The sequence below is a fragment of the Vanacampus margaritifer genome, chromosome 7, assembly GCF_051991255.1.
Source record: "Vanacampus margaritifer isolate UIUO_Vmar chromosome 7, RoL_Vmar_1.0, whole genome shotgun sequence".
In the NCBI taxonomy this organism is placed as follows: domain Eukaryota; kingdom Metazoa; phylum Chordata; class Actinopteri; order Syngnathiformes; family Syngnathidae; genus Vanacampus; species Vanacampus margaritifer.
This window is the reverse complement of record NC_135438.1, coordinates 27,642,245-27,669,053: the sequence shown is the minus strand read 5'-3', so window position 1 is coordinate 27,669,053 and position 26,809 is coordinate 27,642,245. Positions and strand designations below refer to the sequence as shown.

Below are 26,809 nucleotides of genomic sequence, written 5' to 3'. Positions count from 1 at the left end.
GAGAGAAGAGGAGACGCGAGACCTTAACTCACGCTCGGCTCCGTCCGACTCTCTCTCCTCCCCCGGCCACCTCGTCGCTTTTATTACAGTTAAGTTTCAGTTTCGTTTCATATAAACATGGTTAAGTTTCTGTTTTCATATGTCATGGAAAAATACAAAACATTTGAGAAAGTTGAGCGGCGCCTCTAAACGACAGTTGATAATATAAAAACATAAAAATATATACAGGATATTCTTTAAAATACACATAATGTTAAGACTACTGTTTTAAGCAACTTCACATTCCCTCCTGTTGTGGATTTAAAAGGACATCAGTAAATACTAAAACAATTAAGTTTTCTCAGTATTACTTCATTAATAGATTCACAACATTTGAACCATTCTCAGGAAATGGCGAAAACCCTTAACTTAAAGGGAAAAAATTCCATAACTCCCCCACCGCACGGTGACGAGAACCTCTTGGTCTGAGAATGGAACTGAATTTGAAGTTAGGAAAACACAATAAGATGAGGGTCACACTTTTGTGTCGGTCTCCACAGTGTCAACATAATCCTCTACGCGTAGTAAGTTATATTGACACATCTGGGCCACGAACATACGGGCGACTAACCTCTTAGACATTGGGACAATACAGCAGGAACAAATAACACATAATAAGATAAACATTATAATGATCACAGTCCAAACAATGTCTGAAAAAGGGTCATCTTCTCCTTTGTTCTTCTTCTTTTTGACAAGAATCAGGGGGTAATCCCTTATCTGAGTTCGGTGACCTTTTTGCAGTGACTCTGGTGGATCCACGTCTCTCTCTCAGCGATTTTGAGAGCGGCGGGTGTGGTCAGGAGAACAACGAATGGGCCGTCCCAGCGTGGGCTCGACCATGTTTTCCTTTTTATCACCTTCACCAACACCAGGTCACCCGGGGTCACCGTTTCCTGTGCAGGGGGAATAGAGGTAGAGGGCAGATCATTTGCTCTTGACACAGTCCGTTCTTTAAACAAGTCACATAACCATTTAGTCAGTGGATCTGCCTCTCTTGTTTTGTCTGACCATGGCTGATTTTCCCATAAGGGGAGCACAAAGGGTCTGCCTGTTACTGCCTCAAAGTGCGTGATCCCTTGTGGGTTTGGCGTTATTCTCATGTAAGTTTTTACTAGAGATAAACACTCAGGCCATGGTTTTTTGGTTTCTTCCATGGTCTTTTTGAGTCTTAGTTTAATAGTACCGTTGGTCCGTTCAACTAAGCCTGCGCTCTGTGGATGATATGCACAATGATTTTTTAGGGTGATCCCTAAGTGGATGGCCATATTGTCAACGATGGTATTTACAAAATGGCTACCGTTATCACTCCACAAGACTCGTGGAATGCCATGTTCTGGTATTATGTGTTTACAAATAGCTTTAGCTACTGTGAGGGCGTTTGGATGTTTTGAAGGAACAAGTTCAACCCATTTAGTTAGTGAGTCTACTAACACTAAACAGTACTTGTGCTGACCACTTCTGTGTAGTTCAATAAAGTCCATGTGTAAAACTTCAAATGGGTAGGAGCCCACTGGGCATTTCCCTCTCTGTGGTCTTAAGTTTCCCTGAGCATTGTGACGACAACACACCATACATGACCTACAAAAAGTTTTAAAATAGGTTTGTAAGCCCTGTGGTATTGTCATTGTCTGTTCTACCATAGATATCATCCCTCCTGTTGAGACATGGGACTTCCCATGACTCAATGTGGCTACTGCGTGGAACAGACTGCGGGGGATGACTGGTCGGTCTTCTTTGTGGTAGAGGCCTTCTGGGGTGAGTTCAATGTTCATCATTTTCCATAGTGTTTTTTCTTTGTGTGGAGCGTTGTTTTGCATGTCAATTAGTACTTGTTTTGGAATGTTGTTGTGTTGTTGTGTTTCTTTGTGGTTGGCGAGCATGACGATCTTTGTTTTGTCTTGGCCTGCTTGCTTGGCTGCCAAATCTGCTTTTGCATTTCCTACAGAAACGGCGTCTTTTGCTGAGGTGTGAGCTTTGCATTTGCATACTGCTATTTTGGAGGGTAGCAGTACAGCGGCCAAAAGGTCAGTAAGTAATTTGGCGTGTTGAACAGGTTTTCCTGTTGATGTTTTCATTCCTCGTCGAGCCCACATGGCGGCAAAGATGTGCAATGTCGAGTGGGCATATTGGCTGTCGGTCCAAATTGTTACTGCTTTGTCTTTGAATAATTTACATGCTTCTGTTAGCGCGATGAGTTCTGCTGCTTGTGCTGACAGATTTCCTATTAATCGTCCGCTCTTCAGTGTCTTTTGTTGTGTGACCACTGCATAGCCTGTGTTGGTGTTGCCTAGTTCATCTTTGCTTGAGGAACCATCTACAAACACTGCTTCTCCTTCTTGTAAGGGTGTGTCTAACAAATCTCTTCTTGGTTTGCAGTTTTCCTCGGTGGCTTCTGTGCAACTGTGTGGTGTCCCATCTGTCTCCACTGGGAGGAGACTTGCAGGATTGAGAGTGCTGCATCTCTTGATGGTAAGATGGGGTTGGGACAACAGTACAGCTGTTAGGCCAAGATGTCTTGCTGGTGAGAGAAATGACATCTTTGTTTGAGTCAAAAGAACATCTACTGAGTGTGTTACTAGTAGAGTGGTGGGATGGAACAACACCAATTCGGCGGATGCTTGGACAGCCATTGCTGAGGCACACACTGCTTGGACACACTGGGGCAGGGCTCTGGCGACAGCATCAAGTTTCTTTGAGTAGTAGGCCACTGGTCGTATTTGTGTACCATGTTGTTGGAGTAGGACGGATGTCATGAATCCGTCTTTGCAGTCCACTGTTTGGGTAAACAGTTTCTTGTAGTCGGGTAGGCCCAAGGGGCCTGTGCTTGTGATGGTCTGTTTTATCTGATTGAACTTCTCATTAGCTTTTTTCGTCCATGTGATGGGATCGGCCAGGGCGATGTCTTCTTGGTAAATTAAATCCACCAGTGGTTGCATTATTTCGGCGAAGTCCAGAACCCATAGACGGCAAAAGTTCACTAGGCCTAGGAAGGCCATCATCTGTCTTTTGGTCTTGGTTTGGGGGCATCAAGGATAGCTTGTTTCCGATCAGAGGTTAGTTTTCTTCCTTCTGCCGTTATGATGTGACCTAAGAAAACTACTTCGGTCTGAGTCCACTGTAGTTTGGTCAGTGAGGCTTTGTTTCCTGTCTTTGCCAGGTGTTGACACAGTTTCACTGCTTCTTCTTGATTTTCTTCTTTGGTTGGACTGGCGATGAGAATGTCATCTACGTAAATCAAGATTTGAGTGGTTTCACTGTGTTCATGGAGGCTCAGACAGTTGTTGATTTCTTGAGAGAAAATGGTGGGGCTCTCTGCATAGCCTTGGGGTAGTGTCGTATAGGTGTACTTCTTTTGATTAAAGGTGAAACCAAACCAATGACGGGCGGACTCGTGCAATGGGATGGAAAAGAAGGCGTTGCTTAGATCAATTACTGTGAACCATTTCTGTTGTGGCTTCAGCGCATTGAGTAGTGTGGGGGTCGGGGACGCAGGGGGCTCTCTGTTTTACTGCCTGATTTACGGCTCTTAAGTCGTGGACCATTCGCCAGGTCGTGGTGTCTGCTTTCTTCCGTTGGTCTTATCTTCATCTGGTACATTTTTCTTTCTGTCTTTTCCTTTTTTCTTTTCTCACTTTCCAAAATGCTTTCTGCCCTCATTTTACACTGTTTTATCCACACTTCAACAGCACGTAGTTGTGCTTCCAATTTTTCTACATTCTTTCCCTTTTTAATCTTCTTTGCTCTTTTCTCCACTAAACTTTTCTTAACTTCCTCTTTGTTCCTGACATCTCTCAAAGACGGGTTAAAATCATACTTGGTCACCCAGGATTCCAGATACTTGCACGCATTAGAATCAAAGCTTGCAATAAACTTAACATCCTGGTGTTGTTCTATTTCTTTTCTCAATGACTGGCCCATTGTTTCTACTCCGGAGCGGGCAGCAGTTACTCCCTTTTCCTTATCACAAACACATACAGTACACACCCACACACACACACACACACACACACACACAAACACAAACTCAGTCTTTTCTGTGGTGCACCATTTTCTAATTTAAAACCATGATTTGTGTTTTAGGCGATTATTTTTAATTGCAGTCAGTTCTGTTCTGACCTGATAAATCTTAGTTATATTGAACACAGATATTTTGGTAAACAATGAGTGGGGAGGTGTAAATTATTACGTATTTACGGCAACATTTAATTTCCTCTACCCGGGCACCCGAAAACTACACTTTTATTTAACAAGTTAAAAACTAGTCAATAAAAGTATTTTGGATCTCATCTAATAAAACCGTGATCCCTTTGATGCCCGGATCATATATACCATGGGTTTTTCTATCTTCACGGGCCAACGCCCAAGCGCTTTGCTTTTACTCCCCACTTTTCTATTTTATGTTACTTCTACAGTATATTTAGTGTTCCTTTTTCAAACTTTTGTGTAAATCGTGATAATTAAACAGCATAATACCTGTTAGTCCTCGGTGCCGGTCTGGTTCGCAGGACCCGGTGTCCGGGCGAACGGCCGGGGCCGGAGCAGGGAGACCCGTCCCGCAAGGGGAGACGCTGTCGACAGATTCTCGGTGTCCTCGGTTCGGCGGCGGTCGTCCGTCCAGATGCAGGTCCCAGGTTTCGGCACCAGTTAAATGTTGGGTCTGATATTACAGATCCCCTTAGTTACCGACCGTGCACAAAGGAAAAAGGAGGCAGAAGCTGTTGCTTTGTTTTATTGCAACCGCGGCTGGGAGAGAAGAGGAGACGCGAGACCTTAACTCACGCTCGGCTCCGTCCGACTCTCTCTCCTCCCCCGGCCACCTCGTCGCTTTTATTACAGTTAAGTTTCAGTTTTGTTTCATATAAACATGGTTAAGTTTCTGTTTTCATATGTCATGGAAAAATACAAAACATTTGAGAAAGTTGAGCGGCGCCTCTAAACGACAGTTGATAATATAAAAACATAAAAATATATACAGGATATTCTTTAAAATACACATAATGTTAAGACTACTGTTTTAGATGAAGGTTTTGGACGCATGCAGGTGTTTGGACGCATGCGCGAGATGCTGTGACTATCGCGAGACCTACAGCGAGACCGGGAAACCCCAACATGGCGGCGCCCTGCTGCTAAGATAGAATTAGCTCTATTATACTAAACTAATCCAAATTTAACCATCATATATCTTGCCTTTCTTTTTTTTCCCCCTCTCTTTTTCATCCGACAGATTTGGAATACCACCCAACGTGGAGGACCTCGAACGCTTCATCGACGCATATTTTTACAGCTGCGCGATGGAGAATCCTTCCGTCGAGAAACTGTCGAGAAAACCTTCGAAAAAGAGGAAAAATGATTCAGCGACGGACACGGAGAACCTAGCCACTACGGAGGTTTCGGTCAGTATGCTGGAGTCCATAAATAAAAAATTAGAGGTCCTCTCCCTAATCAGCGAGGACGTCAAAGAATTGAAAGTAAGTATGGAATTCTTCAGCCAACAAGTAAGTGAGCTCCAACGAGACAATGCCGAGTTACACTCTACACTCGTGACCGTTTCAGCCGAGTTAGAAACCGTTAAAAAGGAAAATAAAACGCTAAAAGAAACTGTTCTGGATATTCAATCCCGTAGCATGCGGGAGAATTTAATATTCTCAGGAATATCCGAGAATACCTCTGACAATCCAGAGGTTGAGATAAAAAAATTTATGACGACGTCGTTAAAAATTCCTCAGGAGTCGGTAAATAACATCTCTTTTCACCGGGTACATCGGCTTGGAGCCCCTAGGGGCAACAGACCCCGTCCTATTATCGCCAAGTTTGAGCATTTTAAACAGAAAGAATTTGTTAAAAGTAAAGGACGGGAGCTTAAAGGGACCTCATTTGGAATGAACGACCAATTCCCGAGAGAGATTAATGAGCGGCGAAAGGTACTGTTTCCTATAATGAAACAAAATAGGCAGGAGGGTAAACGGACTGCGATGGTCGTCGATAAACTATACATCGATGGCCAACTATTCCGGAACCCCAACTCCACTCCCTGGCTGTTCTAAATGGCATTGGTGGAACTAAACTTTGTTTGATCATTAGATGTATACATATACTGTATATGTGGTTATAAAACCTTAAATATGAATACTCATTATGTTTAGACGATATTATAAATATATTATTAAATACATAACTATATCTAAAGTATATTTAAACAAAAATCTCGCTTAGGTTACCAGTTATTGGTGTATTTTTATGTTTAATCCCCCGTTAACTTCCTTTACTTTTACCTCCCTACCTGTTTTTTATATTTACTTACTCGTTACCTCATATTTTACACAAATTACATAAACCACCTAACCACTTTGATTCTATCCTATAACATACTAATACTGACAAATGGCCTATGCAGATATATACACAGGACTGAGTCTATATTGTTTGTATGCATAAATTAGTTCTGGTTTCCTGGAATGTTTGTGGCGCTCGCTCAGAAGCAAAAAGAATAAAAACTTTAGACCATCTCTTAAAATTAAAAGCAGATATTTGCCTCCTACAAGAAACCCACCTACAAAAATCTGAAGAAAAATTACTTATTGATAAGAATTTTAGCCAAACGTACTCTGCCCCTTATAATAGTAGACAAAGAGGAGTCTGTATACTCATACATAAGAATTTACTCTTTACTTTAAATAATACAATAATAGACCCAGAGGGCCGATACATTATTATTCAGGTGACTATATTTAATAAAATATATACACTTGGTAATTTATATGCCCCTAATAATGATGATCCGGCCTTTTTCCATGAATTTTTCTCTCAGCTGTTTGATTTAGCAGCGAACTCTACTATTATTATTGGAGGAGACTTTAACACAGTCTTAAATCCATTAGTTGACCGTTCTAATAAAACAACATGTAGACGATTACAATCTACTAAAGTAATAGGGGAATATATGGATGACTTTGGCCTCGTCGACAGCTGGAGACTTAAAAACCCAAATAAGAAGGAATTTACCTTCTTTTCCGCTGTGCACCGGTCTTTTTCAAGAATTGATTATTTTCTTACAAATAACTCTATTGCTGATAAAACTGTTACAAAAATACATCCTATTATTATTAGCGACCATGCACCAGTCTCCCTTTCCCTACAAGTTGATTATACCTTTAAACCACCACCGACATGGCGGTTTAACATCTCACTGCTAAACGACGCAGAGTTTGACAAAATTATAAGAAAAGAATGGGCAGACTTTTTGGAAATAAATGACTCTCCAGACCTATCGCCATCTCTTCTCTGGGAAACTGGGAAAGCAGTAATTAGAGGTAAAATTATATCATATTCATCTTATAAAAAGAAACAGGATCAAAAATCAGAAAAAGACTTGGAAGATAAAATTAAACAACTGACGGATGAGTACGCAATAAACCCAAATAACCAAATATGGACTGACTTACAAAATACAAAAATACAGTTAGACGATATGCTAACTAAAAAGACAGAATTTATAATACAACAATTGAGATATAACAACTTTGAATATAATAACAAATCAGGTAAATTTCTTGCAAACCAACTTCAACGCAATCGGGAAAAGTCTCTTATAACGGCGATTAAAGGGACAACTGGTGAATGCACACAATCACCAGAAGAAATTAATCACATTTTTTATAACTATTATCGTAACCTATACTTAGAAACTAACAAGCCTAACCCTGAGCATATTGAGGCATTCCTCAGTAGCTTAAATATGCCTCAGTTAACTACTGAATATAAAGACATGTTAGATGCGCCACTTACTATAAACGAGTTGTACAGTGCTCTAGATAGTATGCCTAATGGCAAAGCACCTGGCCCGGATGGTTATCCGGCTATATTTTTTAAGCACTTCTGGTTAATGCTTGCTCCACTATTCTTAAGAGTAGTAACAGAAATTAAAACTAAGGGTTACATACGCCCACACATGAATACAGCAGCAATTAAACTTTTATTAAAGCCAGAAAAAGACCCCACCCTTCCATCAAGTTACCGTCCGATTTCACTAATTAATACTGATATTAAAATTATCACTAAGGCTTTCACATCTAGACTAGAAACAGTAATCTCGACAATTATTCATAGCGACCAAACAGGCTTTATTAAAGATCGGCACTCTACTAATAATATTAGGAGACTCTTTAACCTTATTAGCATGTCACAGCGGCATGATAAAAAGGCAGTTATTATATCATTGGATGCAGAAAAAGCTTTCGACAAAGTTAACTGGTCCTTCCTCTTTGCTGTTTTAAATAAATTTGGCTTTGGGAAATCATTTATCCACTGGGTATCAGTATTATATGATTCTCCAAAAGCTACAGTTACTACTAATGGGATTATATCTCAGAGCTTTACTTTACAGAGAGGCACAAGACAGGGATGCCCACTATCCCCTTTATTATTTGCAATATTTATTGAGCCACTTGCATTAGCCATACGCCAGGAAAGAAGGATTCAAGGAATTCACTCTGGGGTAACAGAACATAAAATTAATCTATATGCCGATGACATCTTACTTTATTTAGAAAAGCCGGCTACTTCGCTAGGGGAAGTATTTAATTTAATAACTAAATTCTCACAGTTATCAGATTATTCTATTAACTGGACAAAATCAACACTTCTACCTATTACAGAAAATTCATGGAACCCTGCAAGCCAGGACCCACACTACTTATTTCCTATAGGTAATTTAAAATACTTAGGCATAAAAATCTCACCTAAATTAACTGATTTAATTCATTTAAACTTTTCTCCACTTCTGGATAACATTTATAGTGACTTGGAGCGCTGGAATAATCTTCCTATTTCTCTAATAGGACGAATAGCCACCATTAAAATGAAAGTTTTACCTAAAATAAACTATTTTTTCTCAATGATTCCATTTAAACCTACGGCTAAATGGTTCCAGTTGTTGGACTCAGCCGTAACAAAATTTTACTGGAATAAAAAAAAAGCAAAGATTAGTCTATCTACTCTTCAGAAAAGCAAATCCAAAGGTGGTCTAGAGGCACCAAATTTTATGTACTACTATATAGCTAACCAGCTACAATATATCGTTCTATGGGCACAACCCAACAGAGACACTAACTGTTGGTTGGAACTAGAACAGAAGGATTGTAATAACCTCAGACTTCGAGATTTACTCTTTATTACAACATCGATTAAGCGCCATAATTGTTTTAAAAACCCAATGATTTCCGCCACCGTGACTGCCTGGTGGAAGGCACTAGAATTGACAAAAGCCCAAGTGGAGCCCTGTGGACTTTCTCCCCTATGGCATAACCCCGACTTTCAACTTAACAACCAACCGTTTCATTTAGCTGTGTGGGAGCAGAAAGGAATTACACATCTCCACCATCTCTTCTCAGATAATATGTTTATATCATATACATCCTTGCTCCAAAAATACAATATAAAAAACGGAAATTTTTTACATTATCTACAAGTTAAAAATATGATAAAGAAAAAAATTCCAACACTTCGGGGTACGCTCCAACCGCCTGTTTTAGCTAAAGATATTAACAAGCTTTCTCCGACAACAACAAAAAAACTTTCAAAAATATATAAGTTACTTTCATATACTGATAAAATGTCTTTACCCATCTCGAAATGGGAGACAGACTTGTCTATAGCACCGGAACCTGACTTTTGGATTCAAGTTTGTGAAAACGCATTTAAAATGACAAAACACACAAATTTACAACTTATCCAATATAAAGTTATTCACAGAACATACATTACTCAATATATGATGAAGAAAATGGGACTCTCAGACTCCGACATTTGTCTCCAATGCTTACAAAACACTACAGACACTTATGTTCATGCTTTATGGTTATGTACTCCGGTTATGTATTTCTGGACTAAAGTCTTAGAAAAACTTTCCGCTATTTTGGACTGTAGGATACCTTTATCTCCAAACTTGTGTTTGCTAGGTGACCTAACAACAACTGATTTACCACATAAACAATTTCAATCTACACTTGTAGCCCTTACTATCGCTAAAAAAACAATTCTTGTTAACTGGAAAAATAAACAAACTCTGAATATCGACCAATGGTCTAACCTCCTCATAAATCACATTTTAATGGAAAAAATATCTGCCTCAAATAAAAACCAAATATCAAAATTTATAGAAACATGGTCTACGTATATAGAATTTTTTAACCTAATTCCGGTTACTTAATTCTGTCTGTTAGCGAGAGCCACTACATCGTGATAACTTACATTGATGTTTCTCCATTTGGCAATTTATTATTATATTATATTATTAGTATGGGATTTTTTTTAATGGGCTTTAGGTGAACTGATGAATACACACACGCTCGCACGCACGCACGCACGCACACACACACACACACACACACACACACACACGCACATACACATACTCACCCACATACCAAAAAAAAAGTATATATATATATATATATATATATATATATATATATATATATATATATATATATGTGTGTATATGTATATATATATGTATATGTATTTAAAAAAAAAAAAAAAAAACATTTATTAAAATTTTTTTAATTGATTTGTTGTTTTTTAAAAAAAAAAAAAAAAAAAAAAAGGAGAGCAATGATGATGTCAAATCGAATGAACAATACTGAGCTCTAAAAAAAAAATAAAATAAAAAAATAAATAAAAAAAGACTACTGTTTTAAGCAACTTCACATTCCCCCATTGAAATGAATGGCGGGCTACCAGGGGTCGAAATCCCCCATTGAAATGAATGGCGGGCTCCCAGGGGTCGAAATCCCCCATTGAAATGAATGGCCGTGCTACCAGGGATCGAAATCCCCCATTGAAATGAATGGCGGTCTACCAGGGGTCGAAATCCCCCATTGAAATGAATGGCGGGCTCCCAGGGGTCCAATTCCCCCATTGAAATGAATGGCGGGCGCCCAGGGGTCGAAATCCCCAATTGAAATGAATGGTGGGCTACCAGGGGTCGAAATCCCCCATTGAAATGAATGGCATGCTCCCAGGGGTCGAAATCCCCCATTGAAATGAATGACGGGCTCCAAGTGGTCGAAATCCCCCATTGAAATGAATGGCGGGCTCCCAGGGGTCGAATTCCCCCATTGAAATGAATGGCGGGCGCCCAGGGGTCGAAATCCCCCATTGAAATGAATGGCGGTCTACCAGGGGTCGAAATCCCCCATTGAAATGAATGGCAGTCTCCCAGGGGTCGAATTCCCCCATTGAAATGAATAGCGGGCGCCCAGGGGTCGAAATCCCCCATTGAAATTAATGGTGGGCTACCAGGGGTCGAAATCCCCCATTGAAATTAATGGCGGGCTACCAGGGGTCAAAATCCCCCATTGAAATGAATGACGGGATCCAAGTGGTCGTATTCCCCCATTGAAATGAATGGCGGGCGACCAGGGGCTTAAATTTCCCCATAGAAATGAATGACGGGTGCCCAAGGGTCGAAATCCCCCATTGAAATGAATGGCGGGCAACCGGGGGTCGAAATCCCCCATTGAAATGAATGGCGGGCTCCCAGGGGTCGAATTCCCCAATTGAAATGAATGGCGGGCGCCCAGGGGTCGAAATCCCCCATTGAAATTAATGGTGGGATACAAGGGGTAGAAATCCACCATTGAAATGAATGGCGGGCTCCCAGGGGTCAAAATCCCTCATTGAAATGAATGACGGGCTCCAAGTGGTCGAAATCCCCCATTCAAATGAATGGCGGGCTACCAGGTGTCGAAATCCCCCATTGAAATGAATGGCGGAGTACCGGGGGTCGAAATCCCCCATTGAAATGAATGGCGGGCTCCCAGGGGTCGAATTCCCCAATTGAAATGAATGGCGGGCGCCCAGGGGTCGAAATCCCCCATTGAAATTTATGGTGGGCTACAAGGGGTAGAAATCCACCATTGAAATGAATGGCGGGCTCCCAGGGGTCAAAATCCCTCATTGAAATGAATGGCGGGATCCAAGTGGTCGAAATCCCCCATTGAAATGAATGGTGGGCTCCCAGGGGTTGAATTACCCCATTGAAATGAATGGCTGGGCGCCCAGGGGTCTAAATTCCCCCATTGAAATGAATGGCTGGGCGCCCAGGGGTCGAAATCCCCCATTGAAATGAATGGCGGGCTACCAGGTGTCAAAATCCCCCATTGAAATGAATGGCGGTCTACCAGGGGTCAAAATCCCCCATTGAAATGAATGGTGGGCTCCCAGGGGTCGATATCCCCCATTGAAATGAATGGCCGGGCTACAAGGGGTCATATTCCCCCATTGAAATGAATGGTGGGCTACCAGGGGTCGAAATCCCCCATTGAAATGAATGGCGGGCTCCCAGGGGTCAAAATCCCCCATTGAAATGAATGGCCGTGCTACCAGGGATCGAAATTTCCCCATTGGAATGAAAGGCGGGCGACCAGGGGTCTAAATTTCCCCATAGAAATGAATGGCGGGTGCCCAGGTGTCGAATTCCCCCATTGAAATGAATGACCGGGCGCCCCTTGGTCAAAATCCCCTATTGAAATGAATGGCTGGCTACCAGGGTTCGAATGGCGGGCTCCCAGGGTTCGAATTCCCCAATTGAAATGAATGTCGGGCTCCCAGGGGTCGAATTCCCTCATTGAAATTGATGGCCGGGTTCCCAGGGGCTTAAATTTCCCCATAGAAATGAATGACGGGTGCCCAGGGGTCGAAATCCCCCATTGAAATGAATGGCGGGCTCCCAGGGGTCGAAATCCCCCATTGAAATGAATGGCGGGCTCCCAGGGGTCGAATTCCCCAATTGAAATGAATGGCGGGCGCCCAGGGGTCGAAATCCCCGATTGAAATTAATGGTGGGATACAAGGGGTAGAAATCCACCATTGAAATGAATGGCGGGCTCCCAGGGGTCAAAATCCCTCATTGAAATGAATGACGGGCTCCAAGTGGTCGAAATCCCCCATTCAAATGAATGGCGGGCTCCCAGGGGTCGAATTCCCCAATTGAAATGAATGGCGGGCGCCCAGGGGTCGAAATCCACCATTGAAATGAATGGCGGGCTCCCAGGGGTCAAAATCCCTCATTGAAATGAATGACGGGCTCCAAGTGGTCGAAATCCCCCATTGAAATGAATGACGGGCCCCCAGGGGTCGAATTCCCCCATTGAAGTGAATGGCGGGCTACCGGGGGTCGAAATCCCCTATTGAAATGAATGGCAGGCTCCCAGGGGTCGAATTCCCCCATTGAAATGAATGGCGGGCTACCAGGGGTCGAAATCCCCCATTGAAATGTATGGCGGGCGCCCAGGGGTCGAAATCCCCCATTGAAATGAATGGCCGGGCTACAAGTGGTCGAAATCCCCCATTGAAATGAATGGCGGGCTCCCAGGGGTCGAATTACCCCATTGAAATGAATGGCGAGCGCCCAGGGGTCGATATCCCCCATTGAAATGAATGGCGGGCTCCCAGGGGTCGAATTCCCCCATTGAAATGAATGGCGGGCGCCGAGGGGTCGAAATCCCCCATTGAAATGAATGGCTGGCTCCCAGGGGTCGAATTCCCCAATTGAAATGAATGGCGGGCGCCCAGGGGTCAAAATCCCCCAATGAAATGAATGGCAGGCAACCAGGGGTTGAATCACAGGCTCCCAGGGTTCGAATTCCCCCATTGAAATGAATGGCGGGCTCCCAGGGTTCGAATTCCCTCATTGAAATGAATGGCCGGGCTACAAGGGGTCGAAATCCCCCATTGAAATGAATGGCGGGCTCCCAGGGGTCAAAATTTCCCCATTGGAATGAAAGGCGGGCGATCAGGGGTCTAAATTTCCCAATAGAAATGGATGGCGGGCTCCCAGGGGTCGAATTCCCCCATTGAAATGAATGGCGGGCGCCTAGGGGTCGAAATCCCCCATTGAAATGAATGGCTGGCTCCCAGAGGTCAAAATCCCCCATTGAAATGAATGGCGGGCTCCCAGGGGTCGAAATCCCCCATTGAAATGAATGGCTGGCTACCAGGGGTCGAATCACGGGCTCCCAGGGTTCGAATTCCCCCATTGAAATGAATGGCGGGCTCCCAGGGTTCGAATTCCCTCATTGAAATGAATGGCCGGGCTACAAGGGGTCGAAATCCCCCATTGAAATGAATGGCGGGCTCCCAGGGGTCAAAATTTCCCCATTGGAATGAAAGGCGGGCGATCAGGGGTCTAAATTTCCCAATAGAAATGAATCCCGGGTGCCCAGGGGTCGAAATTCCCCCATTGAAATGAATGGCTGGGCGCCCAGGGGTCGAAATCCCCCATTGAAATGAATGGCGGGCTACCAGGTGTCAAAATCCCCCATTGAAATGAATGGCGGTCTACCAGGGGTCAAAATCCCCCATTGAAATGAATGGCGGGCTCCCAGGGGTCGATATCCCCCATTGAAATGAATGGCCGGGCTACAAGGGGTCATATTCCCCCATTGAAATGAATGGTGGGCTACCAGGGGTCGAAATCCCCCATTGAAATGAATGGCGGGCTCCCAGGGGTCAAAATCCCCCATTGAAATGAATGGCCGTGCTACCAGGGATCGAAATTTCCCCATTGGAATGAAAGGCGGGCGACCAGGGGTCTAAATTTCCCCATAGAAATGAATGGCGGGTGCCCAGGTGTCGAATTCCCCCATTGAAATGAATGACCGGGCGCCCCTTGGTCAAAATCCCCTATTGAAATGAATGGCTGGCTACCAGGGTTCGAATGGCGGGCTCCCAGGGTTCGAATTCCCCAATTGAAATGAATGTCGGGCTCCCAGGGGTCGAATTCCCTCATTGAAATTGATGGCCGGGTTCCCAGGGGCTTAAATTTCCCCATAGAAATGAATGACGGGTGCCCAGGGGTCGAAATCCCCCATTGAAATGAATGGCGGGCTCCCAGGGGTCGAAATCCCCCATTGAAATGAATGGCGGGCTCCCAGGGGTCGAATTCCCCAATTGAAATGAATGGCGGGCGCCCAGGGGTCGAAATCCCCGATTGAAATTAATGGTGGGATACAAGGGGTAGAAATCCACCATTGAAATGAATGGCGGGCTCCCAGGGGTCAAAATCCCTCATTGAAATGAATGACGGGCTCCAAGTGGTCGAAATCCCCCATTCAAATGAATGGCGGGCTCCCAGGGGTCGAATTCCCCAATTGAAATGAATGGCGGGCGCCCAGGGGTCGAAATCCACCATTGAAATGAATGGCGGGCTCCCAGGGGTCAAAATCCCTCATTGAAATGAATGACGGGCTCCAAGTGGTCGAAATCCCCCATTGAAATGAATGACGGGCCCCCAGGGGTCGAATTCCCCCATTGAAGTGAATGGCGGGCTACCGGGGGTCGAAATCCCCTATTGAAATGAATGGCAGGCTCCCAGGGGTCGAATTCCCCCATTGAAATGAATGGCGGGCTACCAGGGGTCGAAATCCCCCATTGAAATGTATGGCGGGCGCCCAGGGGTCGAAATCCCCCATTGAAATGAATGGCCGGGCTACAAGTGGTCGAAATCCCCCATTGAAATGAATGGCGGGCTCCCAGGGGTCGAATTACCCCATTGAAATGAATGGCGAGCGCCCAGGGGTCGATATCCCCCATTGAAATGAATGGCGGGCTCCCAGGGGTCGAATTCCCCCATTGAAATGAATGGCGGGCGCCTAGGGGTCGAAATCCCCCATTGAAATGAATGGCTGGCTCCCAGGGGTCGAATTCCCCAATTGAAATGAATGGCGGGCGCCCAGGGGTCAAAATCCCCCAATGAAATGAATGGCAGGCAACCAGGGGTTGAATCACGGGCTCCCAGGGTTCGAATTCCCCCATTGAAATGAATGGCGGGCTCCCAGGGTTCGAATTCCCTCATTGAAATGAATGGCCGGGCTACAAGGGGTCGAAATCCCCCATTGAAATGAATGGCGGGCTCCCAGGGGTCAAAATTTCCCCATTGGAATGAAAGGCGGGCGATCAGGGGTCTAAATTTCCCAATAGAAATGGATGGCGGGCTCCCAGGGGTCGAATTCCCCCATTGAAATGAATGGCGGGCGCCTAGGGGTCGAAATCCCCCATTGAAATGAATGGCTGGCTCCCAGGGGTCAAAATCCCCCATTGAAATGAATGGCGGGCTCCCAGGGGTCGAAATCCCCCATTGAAATGAATGGCTGGCTACCAGGGGTCGAATCACGGGCTCCCAGGGTTCGAATTCCCCCATTGAAATGAATGGCGGGCTCCCAGGGTTCGAATTCCCTCATTGAAATGAATGGCCGGGCTACAAGGGGTCGAAATCCCCCATTGAAATGAATGGCGGGCTCCCAGGGGTCAAAATTTCCCCATTGGAATGAAAGGCGGGCGATCAGGGGTCTAAATTTCCCAATAGAAATGAATCCCGGGTGCCCAGGGGTCGAAATCCCCCATTGAAATGAATGGCGGGCTACCAGGTGTCAAAATCCCCCATTGAAATGAATGGCGGGCTACCAGGTGTCGAAATCCCCCATTGAAATGAATGGCGGAGTACCGGGGGTCGAAATCCCCCATTGAAATGAATGGCGGGCGACCAGGGGCTTAAATTTCCCCATAGAAATGAATGACGGGTGCCCAGGGGTCGAATCCCCCATTGAAATGAATGGCAGGCTCCCAGGGGTTGAATTCCCCAATTGAAATGAATGGCGGGCGCCCAGGGGTCGAAATCCCCCATTGAAATTAATGGTGGGCTACAAGGGGTAGAAATCCACCATTGAAATGAATGGCGGGCTCCCAGGGGTCAAAATCCCTCATTGAAATGAATGACGGGCTCCAAGTGGTCGAAATCCCCCATTCAAATGAATGGCGGGCTACCAGGTGTCGAAATCCCCCATTGAAATGAATGGCGGAGTACCGGGGGTCGAAATCCCCCATTGAAATGAATGGCGGGCTCCCAGGGGTCGAATTCCCCAATTGAAATGAATGGCGGGCGCCCAGGGGTCGAAATCCCCCATTGAAATTTATGGTGGGCTACAAGGGGTAGAAATCCACCATTGAAATCAATGGCGGGCTCCCAGGGGTCAAAATCCCTCATTGAAATGAATGACGGGCTCCAAGTGGTCGAAATCCCCCATTGAAATGAATGACGGGCCCCCAGGGGTCGAATTCCCCCATTGAAATGAATGGCGGGCTACCGGGGGTCGAAATGCCCTATTGAAATGAATGGCAGGCTCCCAGGGGTCGAATTCTCCCATTGAAATGAATGGCGGGCTACCAGGGGTCGAAATCCCCCATTTGAAATGTATGGCGGGCGCCCAGGGGTCGAAATCCCCCATTGAAATGAATGGCCGGGCTACAAGTGGTCGAAATCCCCCATTGAAATGAATGGCGGGCTCCCAGGGGTCGAATTACCCCATTGAAATGAATGGCGAGCGCCCAGGGGTCGATATCCCCCATTGAAATGAATGGCGGGCTCCCAGGGGTCGAATTCCCCCATTGAAATGAATGGCGGGCGCCCAGGGTTCAAAATCCCCCAATGAAATGAATGGCAGGCTACCAGGGGTCGAAATCCCCCATTGAAATGAATGGCGGGCGCCCAGGGGTCAAAATCCTCCAATGAAATGAATGGCGGGCTACCAGGGGTCGAAATCCCCCATTGAAATGAATGGCGGGCGCCCAGGGGTCGAAATCCCCCATTGAAATGAATGGTTGGCTACCAGGGGTCAAATCGCGGGCTCCCAGGGTTCGAATTCCCCCATTGAAATCAATGCCGGGCTCCCAGGGGTCGAATTTTCTCATTGAAATGAATGGCCGTGCTACCAGGAGTCGAAATTTCCCCATTGGAATGAAAGGCAGGCGACCAGGGGTCTAAATTTCTCCATAGAAATGAATGGCGGGTGCCCAGGGGTCAAATTCCCACATTGAAATGAATGACTGGGCGCCCAGGGGTCGAAATCCCCCATTAAAATGAATGGCGGTCTACCAGGGGTCGAAATCCCCCATTGAAATGAATGGCGGGCTCCCAGGGGTCGAAATCCCCCATTGAAATGAATGGCCGTGCTACCAGGGATCAAAAATTCCCCATTGGAATGTAAGGCGGGCGACCAGGGGTCTAAATTTCCCCATAGAAATGAATGGCGGGTGCCCAGGGGTCGAATTCCCCGATTGAAATGAATGGCCGGGCGCCCATGGGTCGAAATCCCCCATTCAAATGAATGGCGGGCACCCAGGGGACGAAATCCCCCATTGAAATGAATGGCGGGCTCCCAGGGGTCGAATTCCCCCATTGAAATGAATGGCGGGCGCCCAGGGGTCAAAATCCCCCAATGAAATGAATGGCAGGCTACCAGGGGTTGAAATCCCCCATTGAAATGAATGGCGGGCTACCGGGGGTCGAAATCCCTCATTGAAATGAATGACGGGCTCCAAGTGGTCGAAATCCCCCATTCAAATGAATGGCGGGCTACCAGGTGTCGAAATCCCCCACTGAAATGAATGGCGGAGTACCGGGGGTCGAAATCCCCCATTGAAATGAATGGCGGGCTCCCAGGGGTCGAATTCCCCAATTGAAATGAATGGCGGGCGCCCAGGGGTCGAAATCCCCCATTGGAATTTATGGTGGGCTACAAGGGGTCGAAATCCCCCATTGAAATGAATGGCGGGCTCCCAGGGGTCGAATTACCCCATTGAAATGAATGGCTGGGCGCCCAGGGGTCTAAATTCCCCCATTGAAATGAATGGCTGGGCGCCCAGGGGTCGAAATCCCCCATTGAAATGAATGGCGGGCTACCAGGTGTCAAAATCCCCCATTGAAATGAATGGCAGTCTACCAGGGGTCAAAATCCCCCATTGAAATGAATGGCGGGCTCCCAGGGGTCGAAATCCCCCATTGAAATGAATGGCCGGGCTACAAGGGGTCATATTCCCCCATTGAAATGAATGGCGGGCTACCAGGGGTCGAAATCCCCCATTGAAATGAATGGCGGGCTCCCAGGGGTCGAAATCCCTCATTGAAATGAATGGCTGTGCTACCAGGGATCGAAATTTCCCCATTGGAATGAAAGGCGGGCGACCAGGGGTCTAAATTTCCCCATAGAAATGAATGGCGGGTGCCCAGGGGTCGAATTCCCCCATTGAAATGAATGACCGGGCGCCCCTGGGTCAAAATCCCCTATTGAAATGAATGGCTGGCTACCAGGGTTCGAATGGCGGGCTCCCAGGGTTCGAATTCTCCAATTGAAATGAATGTCGGGCTCCCAGGGGTCGAATTCCCTCATTGAAATTGATGGCCGGGTTCCCAGGGGTCGAATTCCCCCATTGAAATGAATGGCGGGCGACCAGGGGCTTAAATTTCCCCATAGAAATGAATGACGGGTGCCCAGGGGTCGAAATCCCCCATTGAAATGAATGGCGGGCTACCGGGGGTCGAAATCCCCCATTGAAATGAATGGCGGGCTCCCAGGGGTCGAATTCCCCAATTGAAATGAATGGCGGGCGCCCAGGGGTCGAAATCCCCCATTGAAATTAATGGTGGGATACAAGGGGTAGAAATCCACCATTGAAATGAATGGCGGGCTCCCAGGGGTCAAAATCCCTCATTGAAATGAATGACGGGCTCCAAGTGGTCGATATCCCTCATTCAAATGAATGGCGGGCTACCAGGTGTCGAAATCCCCCATTGAAATGAATGGCGGAGTACCGGGGGTCGAAATCCCCCATTGAAATGAATGGCGGGCTCCCAGGGGTCGAATTCCCCAATTGAAATGAATGGCGGGCGCCCAGGGGTCGAAATCCCCCATTGAAATTTATGGTGGGCTACAAGGGGTAGAAATCCACAATTGAAATGAATGGCGGGCTCCCAGGTGTCAAAATCCCTCATTGAAATGAATGACGGGCTCCAAGTGGTCGAAATCCCCCATTGAAATGAATGACGGGCCCCCAGGGGTCGAATTCCCCCATTGAAATGAATGGCGGGCTACCGGGGGTCGAAATCCCCTATTGAAATGAATGGCAGGCTCCCAGGGGTCGAATTCCCCCATTGAAATGAATGGCGGGCTACCAGGGGTCAAAATCCCCCATTGAAATGTATGGCGGTCGCCCAGGGGTCGAAATCCCCCATTGAAATGAATGGCCGGGCTACAAGTGGTCGAAATCCCCCATTGAAATGAATGGCGGGCTCCCAGGGGTCGAATTACCCCATTGAAATGAATGGCGAGCGCCCAGGGGTCGATATCCCCCATTGAAATGAATGGCGGGCTCCCAGGGGTCGAATTCCCCCATTGAAATGAATGGCGGGCGCCTAGGGGTCGAAATCCCCCATTGAAATGAATGGCTGGCTCCCAGGGGTCGAATTCCCCAATTGAAATGAATGGCGGGCGCCCAGGGGTCAAAATCCCCCAATGAAATGAATGGCAGGCAACCAGGGGTTGAAATCCCCCATTGAAATGAATGGCGGGCGCCCAGGGGTCAAAATCCCCCAATGAAATGAATGGCGGGCTACCAGGGGTTGAAATCCCCCATTGAAATGAATGGCGGGCTCCCAGGGGTCGAAATCCCCCATTGAAATGAATGGCTGGCTACCAGGGGTCGAATCGCGGGCTCCCAGGGTTCGAATTCCCCCATTGAAATGAATGGCGGGCTCCCAGGGTTCGAATTCCCTCATTGAAATGAATGGCCGGGCTACAAGGGGTCGAAATCCCCCATTGAAAAGAATGGCGGGCTCCCAGGGGTCAAAATTTCCCCATTGGAATGAAAGGCGGGCGATCAGGGGTCTAAATTTCCCAATAGAAATGAATCCCGGGTGCCCAGGGGTCGAATTCCCCCATTGAAATGAATGGCCGGGCGCCCAGGGGTCGAAATCCCCCATTGAAATGAATGGCGGGCTACCAGGTGTCAAAATCCCCCATTAAAATGAATGGCGGTCTACCAGGGGTCGAAATCCCCCATTGAAATGAATGGCGGGCTCCCAGGGGTCGAATTACCCCATTGAAATGAATGGCGGGCTCCCAGGGGTCGAAATCCCTTATTGAAATGAATGGCCGTGCTAAAAAGGGGTCGAAATTTCCTCATTGGAATGAAAGGCAGTAAAAGAAAAGCGCTTGGGCGTTGGCCCGTGAAGAAGAAGAAAAAAAACCCATGGTATATATGATCCGGGCATCAAAGGGATCACGGTTTTATTAGATGAGATCCAAAATACTTTTATTGACTAGTTTTTAACTTGTTAAAAAAAAAGTGTAGTTTTCGGGTGCCCGGGTAGAGGAAATTAAACGTTGCCGTAAATACGTAATAATTTACACCTCCCCACTCATTGTTTACCAAAATATCTGTGTTCAATATAACTAAGATTTATCAGGTCAGAACAGAACTGACTGCGATTAAAAATAATCGCCTAAAACACAAATCATGGTTTTAAATTAGAAAGTGGTGCACCACAGAAAAGACTAAGTGTGTGTGTTTGTGTGTGAGTTTGTGTTTGTGTGTGTGTGTGTTTGTGTGCGTGTGTTTTTGTGTGTGTGTGTGTGTGTTTATGAGATAAGGTTAGGAGGGAGTAACTGCTGCCCGCTCGGGAGTAGAAACAATGGGCCAGTCATTGAGAAAAGAAATAGAACAACACCAGGATGTTAAGTTTATTGCAAGCTTTGACGCTAATGCGTGCAAGTATCTGGAATCCTGGGTGACCAAGTATGATTTTAACCCGTCTTTGAGAGATGTCAGGAACAAAGAGGAAGTTAAGAAAAGTTTATTGGAGAAAAGAGCAAAGAAGATTAAAAAGGGAAAGAATGTAGAAAAATTGGAAGCACAACTCCGTGCTGTTGAAGTGTGGATAAAACAGTGTAAAATGAGGGCAGAAAGCATTTTGGAAAGTGAGAAAAGAAAAAAGGAAAAGACAGAAAGAAAAATGTACCAGATGAAGATAAGACCAACGGAAGAAACCGGCGCCAGACGAAGAGACAACGGAAATGCACCGGCTGAAGTGCGACAGCAAAATGATCCAGAAGAGGAAGTAAACGTCAACCAACAGCGGGAACCGCCTACCCCGTCTACCTCCTCCCCAAACTCAACCTCCACGAGTTTTGGGGACAGAGCCTCCCCTCCTATTGGAAGCCGTACAAGATCAAACAAACCAACAGCAGACGTCCTGGCTGCAACAACAAAATTATACCCAGACATTCAGCAGGTGGCAGCATATCCCATGGTAGCTGTAGCCAACCCAGCTTATGGAATGCCAAATCCTGGTCAACCTGCTCATCCACAGACCTTGCTGCTCTATCGGCCATGGACCGAAGAAGAAAAAGTAGCCTCATGCGCATCAGTTCCTCCCATTGAAGATAACGTTGAAAAATGGGCAGCTGCAATTAGAGAACTACATGGATCCTATCACCTCAATGGCAATGAATTACTAAGCGTCCTACGTCTGACCGCAGGACATCGAGTCGGAAGATTCCAAGGAGCCTTTGCTCCAGCCAACCAACGAGGCCAAGTCTACCAACCAGGCCAAGAACTAGACAACGCCCTAAATACTCTTTTAGAAAGAGCCATCGCAGTGTTCAAGAAACCACCTGATTTAACTAAAGTCCGCCAATGCCGCCAAGAACCTGAAGAAAGCGCACAAAAATATGTGGACCGCCTCCAAGACGTACTGAAACTACATGGTGGCATCGAAGAAAGCACTGAGGCACAAAGCACATACCAAACATTACTGCGGGCAACATTCCTGGATGGACTAGTGGACGGTACAGTCAATTTTATCAAGAAACATTACCACACCTGGAGAACTGCCCCGGTGAATGATCTCGTAGCTTGGGCCTCACACGCTGAAGACCTAAAAAGACAAAAAGCGCAATCATCAGTCTTCAATGCCATGCACACATTTTTTCAACATGCCTCTCCTTCACCTTCTGGACCAATTTACTACCAAAACCAACCCAATCGGGGTAGAGGACGTGGACGCGGAAGAGGAAGAGGCCGACCAGCCACCAGACAGGATGTGTGCTACAATTGTGGCAAGTACGGCCACTTTGCCCGAGATTGCCGCTCCAAACAAAAAATTGAGACCCCAAAATCTGACCACTGGGATCCAACCGAATGACGCGAGCAGGAAAGGTCAAGTGATGAAAACCCCGATGACACCAGAATGATCGTCGAGGTGCTTGACCTGACAGTCCTGTTTAGCCAGATGTCCTCTATTGACCCAGCAGTAAGAAAACTAGGCTTAGGGCCATTTACTACAACATTGAAATTCATTGTGGATTCAGGAGCACAATCCTCCGTGATCACTGATCTACCAACAGGTGTCAAATTGTCAAAAAGCACAATAATGGTCATAGGAGTGGGAGGTAGACCAGCCATCCATTACTTTACCGAACCACTGACCATTATTGATGAAGACGGAACAGAATACCCAGATCAAACTTTCGTTTACGTGCCTCGTTGTCCTGAAAACCTCATCGGACGAGATTTGATAAAAGCCATGAGCCTTGTATTAATGGTCGAAGGCTCCAGCATGGTCGTGACAAAAAGAGGACAAGAAACACCAATGCAGATGTTAGTACTAGAAGGAAAAGACAAACCATGCCCATTCTACAGTCTGGATCCGATCCAAAAAGGTCCAACATCAGTAACAAACAATCTGCAACAGATGCCAGAACAAATCCTACCAAATTCAAATTGGGTGCCCCAAACCACGTACCCACTTCACTCCACCATCCGCTTCGCCCCGAACAAAGAGGACAGAGACTTCTTTGATCAATGGTCCCGATTGACAACCATGCGGGCCCAAATAAAAGACCTAATTTGGGACGAACAGGCAGGATGGATGGCAGCCACAGTAATCTTTCCAGATTACATATATGCATTAACCACATATGAAGGCTTTGGCATTCCCTTCCACATTTCACTGGCAAAACCAACAGGCTGGAGATGGAAAGACATAGGATCAAAAATAAGAGGTGTAACATGGTCCGAACAACGACTTCCGTGGACTCCATGTCAAGATGGAAGATTTAAACGCATCATGTCATCAGGAAACGTGGTCTGGAGGAAAAAACTAAACTGGGTGACAACATTTGTCCCCAACACCCACCTAAGTACATGACATCCGGAGGAAACCACGATCCTGGCACTAAAAGACGCCATGGATCAAATACCACCTCAGCTGTGGTCAGCGTCAAAAACCGATGTGGGCCTAATGACCACAGCCACAGAAGTAACAATTGAACCAAGAACAAACTATCGCCCACGAATCAATCAATACCCACTCAAACCTGATGCCAAAGAAGGAATCACACCAGTAATCATGAACATGGTAAAAGCTGGAGTGCTCATAGAAGCCCCCAAGGTAACTTGTAACACTCCAATCTTTCCAGTAAAGAAAGCAGACACCACGACCTGGCGAATGGTCCACGACTTAAGAGCCGTAAATCAGGCAGTAAAACAGAGAGCCCCCTGCGTCCCCGACCCCCACACTCTACTCAATGCGCTGAAGCCAGAACAGAAATGGTTCACAGTAATTGATCTAAGCAACGCCTTCTTTTCCATCCCATTGCACGAGTCTGCCCGTCATTGGTTTGGTTTCACCTTTAATCAAAAGAAGTACACCTATACGAGACTACCCCAAGGCTATGCAGAGAGCCCCACCATTTTCTCTCAAGAAATCAACAACTGTCTGAGCCTCCATGAACACAGTGAAACCACTCAAATCTTGATTTACGTAGATGACATTCTCATCGCCAGTCCAACCAAAGAAGAAAATCAAGAAGAAGCAGTGAAACTGTGTCAACACCTGGCAAAGACAGGAAACAAAGCCTCACTGACCAAACTACAGTGGACTCAGACCGAAGTAGTTTTCTTAGGTCACATCATATCGGCAGAAGGAAGAAAACTAACCTCTGATCGGAAACAAGCTATCCTTGATGCCCCCAAACCAAAGACCAAAAGACAGATGATGGCCTTCCTAGGCCTAGTGAACTTTTGCCGTCTATGGGTTCTGGATTTCGCCGAAATAACGCAACCACTGGTGGATTTAATTTACCAAGAAGACATCGCCCTGGCCGATCCCATCACATGGACGAAAATAGCTAATGACAAGTTCAATCAGATAAAACAGACCATCACAAGCACAGGCCCTTTGGGCCTACCCGACTACAAGAAACTGTTCACCCAAACAGTGGACTGCAAAGACGGATTCATGACATCCGTCCTACTCCAACAACATGGTACACAAATGCGACCAGTGGCCTATTACTCAAAGAAACTTGATGCTGTCGCCAGAGCCCTGCCCCAGTGTGTCCAAGCAGTGTGTGCCGCAGCAATGGCTGTCCAAGCATCCGCCGAATTGGTGTTGTTCCATCCCACCACTCTACTAGTAACACACTCAGTAGATGTTCTTTTGACTCAAACAAAGATGTCATTTCTCTCACCAGCAAGACATCTTGGCCTAACAGCTGTACTGTTGTCCCAACCCCATCTTACCATCAAGAGATGCAGCACTCTCAATCCTGCAAGTCTCCTCCCAGTGGAGACAGATGGGACACCACACAGTTGCACAGAAGCCACCGAGGAAATCTGCAAACCAAGAAGAGATTTGTTAGACACACCCTTACAAGAAGGAGAAGCAGTGTTTGTAGATGGTTCCTCAAGCAAAGATGAACTAGGCAACACCAACACAGGCTATGCAGTGGTCACACAACAAAAGACACTGAAGAGCGGACGATTAATAGGAAATCTGTCAGCACAAGCAGCAGAACTCATCGCGCTAACAGAAGCATGTAAATTATTCAAAGACAAAGCAGTAACAATTTGGACCGACAGCCAATATGCCCACTCGACATTGCACATCTTTGCCGCCATGTGGGCTCGACGAGGAATGAAAACATCAACAGGAAAACCTGTTCAACACGCCAAATTACTCACTGACCTTTTGGCCGCTGTACTGCTACCCTCCAAAATAGCAGTATGCAAATGCAAAGCTCACACCTCAGCAAAAGACGTCGTTTCTGTAGGAAATGCAAAAGCAGATTTGGCAGCCAAGCAAGCAGGCCAAGACAAAACACAGATCGTCATGCTCGCCAACCACAAAGAAACACAACAACACAACAACATTCCAAAACAAGTACTAATTGACATGCAAAACAACGCTCCAGACAAAGAAAAAACACTATGGAAAATGATGAACATTGAACTCACCCCAGAAGGCCTCTACCACAAAGAAGACCGACCAGTCATCCCCCGCAGTCTGTTCCACGCAGTAGCCACATTGAGTCATGGGAAGTCCCATGTCTCAACAGGAGGGATGATATCTATGGTAGAACAGACAATGACAATACCACAGGGCTTACAAACCTATTTTAAAACTTTTTGTAGGTCATGTATGGTGTGTTGTCGTCACAATGCTCAGGGAAACTTAAGACCACAGAGAGGGAAATGCCCAGTGGGCTCCTACCCATTTGAAGTTTTACACATGGACTTTATTGAACTACACAGAAGTGGTCAGCACAAGTACTGTTTAGTGTTAGTAGACTCACTAACTAAATGGGTTGAACTTGTTCCTTCAAAACATCCAAACGCCCTCACAGTAGCTAAAGCTATTTGTAAACACATAATACCAGAACATGGCATTCCACGAGTCTTGTGGAGTGATAACGGTAGCCATTTTGTAAATACCATCGTTGACAATATGGCCATCCACTTAGGGATCACCCTAAAAAATCATTGTGCATATCATCCACAGAGCGCAGGCTTAGTTGAACGGACCAACGGTACTATTAAACTAAGACTCAAAAAGACCATGGAAGAAACCAAAAAACCATGGCCTGAGTGT

General features: G+C 46.0%; 1 long non-coding RNA gene across 1 annotated transcript; it reads right to left on the bottom strand.

Annotated features, from left to right (window-relative positions):
• LOC144054975 (uncharacterized) lies at positions 1-25,986 on the bottom strand. Its single transcript, XR_013294747.1, has 4 exons — positions 25,907-25,986; positions 25,462-25,554; positions 22,759-22,813; positions 1-4,699 (listed from the first exon to the last, which is right to left on the bottom strand). It is a non-coding gene; the product is annotated as an uncharacterized LOC144054975 (long non-coding RNA).
• Positions 25,987-26,809: the final 823 nt, after the last annotated feature.